At 43.2% G+C, this 1976-nt stretch overlaps 1 non-coding gene across 1 annotated transcript; it reads right to left on the bottom strand.

The window, feature by feature from the left end:
- Window positions 1-1569: 1569 nt before the first annotated feature.
- Window positions 1570-1642, bottom strand: TRNAV-CAC (transfer RNA valine (anticodon CAC)). The gene has a single exon. It is a non-coding gene; the product is annotated as a tRNA-Val (tRNA).
- Between the last annotated feature and the right edge of the window lie 334 nt (window positions 1643-1976).

The raw sequence follows: 1976 nt of genomic DNA, 5'->3' as shown, positions 1-1976 counted from the left end.
CACCTGGCCAAAATTTCAGAACGACATCATAAAAATTATCAGTGAAAACGTTTCCTGTAAACAAACAACATCAAAATTAGTAACAAAGTAATCCAGGTAATAAGTCAGCTTACTAACATTACGCAACCCATTACAATTCAAAACTCCCACCCTTAGTAAATGTACCATGCTAAAGAGAAAGTAAAGGTACAAGAATTGAAAGGAAACTGTCACAAACACAAAAATAACAAGAATAAATGTAAAGATCTAAGCAAATATGCATAAAGTTCAAATAACAATAAATGACAGTTTTACACTAACTGAAACAAACAAACTGTCACAAAAAACACATTTAAGGCTGCGACACCGCCTTCGCCTTCGCCCGAGATATCCGTAGTATTGGCAGGTCCGACACCCGTTTTCGTCCACTGCCCTTCTTAGAAGTGTCACCAGGAGACATTGCCACCACACTAGCATACCTCCAACGACGAGGAAGAGGCACCTCCACATCGCCGGCGGTACTCACACCACTAACCGGAAGTGGCGGGAAGTGACGATCAAAATTGCGTCCTCCAGCAGGGGTGACTACTTGCCCGTTCCTGGCCCCACCAGAAACCGTCGATCGTCGGGAAGAAACATCGTCCACCACCCGATGGGTAGCTGCAGCCTCCCCTGAAAGGGGAACCTCCGAATCAACGCGTGGACAAACAGAAATGGTGTCAACATCATGAGGCACTGCACGAGAGGGAGCAGCCGTGACTACTTCAGCGGCGTCACGAGAAGTAGTAGGCGTGGCCACTTCAGCGTCGTCACTAGAGGAAGTTCGAGGAACAACAAGCTTGGGACAACGTTGACGGACGTGTCCCTGCATATGACAATGTCGGCATATAAACTGGGGCAATCGCGATATAGATGATCCGCCCCAAACATAAATTACATACTTTTGACTGGCGATCATGCTTCACTTTTACCATTACCGCCTTGCCCAAAGGATCAAAAACCTTTACTACGTACGGCAAAGAGATACACTTCTCACTAAAACACACACGAACATGGCGTATACCTAAGTATATGCCCTGGTCCCTCTTCCACACAATAGGGCTTTTCACTTCACAATCATAATCTTTAAGTTTATTTAGTATAATATCATCGTCGATATATTCGGGTACGTCCATAAATGACACAGTAATAGTACGTTTTGTGACACCATTAGCCGAACAGTGCTCACCATTTACAACTAGACCAGCATCTATAGCCAGGTCCACATCGGCAGAAAGAACAAAAGTTACCTCATATCCACCCGGGCGAGGAACTACAGCAGTGACCAAAGCAGCACCAAACGTAGAAATAACTGAATGGATAACGTCCCCATGGCTTGAAGTTGTCGTTTCAACAAAAACTGTACGACGCATAACTTCCATGACCTTCTTGGTTGATGAAGACATCGTCAAACAACTTGAAAAATACAAAATCAAGCAAAAAAAAACAGAACTACACGCTCACTAGGCTTAGCTGTTAAAGTTACACTAAGGCAATCAGGAGCTCGAAAAACACGTCTGTACTCGATGACGAGAACCGGCGCTTTCAAAATGTGTCTGCCAGGGATCGAACCTGGGACCTTCCGCGTGTGAGGCGGATGTGATAACCACTACACCACAAGCACCTCCGTTTCGATTTTTTTGCTGTTCAAGTTTTCAAAATGAAACGATAACGTTCCAAAATTTCTATTTCGCAGTCTAAACAAACGCAGATATAATGACAGCTTAAAGAATAACTATAAATAATATAGCACTCTCCTTTGTCTACCTAGGCCAAAAGTATTTTTCCAATGTGCTTACGTGTCTTTAAAAGACTTTATCGAGCCCACAGTATTCAACGTTTACACACCTCGTTCAATTGCCCTTAAACGTACAAAACGCAGAGTTTTGTTTCCTCAGTCTTTTCTCTTTCTATCCAAAACTGAACAGACATTTTCATAGCTTTAATTTCTCTATCAG

Source organism: Tachypleus tridentatus, chromosome 5, assembly GCF_004210375.1.
Source record: "Tachypleus tridentatus isolate NWPU-2018 chromosome 5, ASM421037v1, whole genome shotgun sequence".
In the NCBI taxonomy this organism is placed as follows: domain Eukaryota; kingdom Metazoa; phylum Arthropoda; class Merostomata; order Xiphosura; family Limulidae; genus Tachypleus; species Tachypleus tridentatus.
This window is presented reverse-complemented; position numbering and strand designations above follow the sequence as displayed.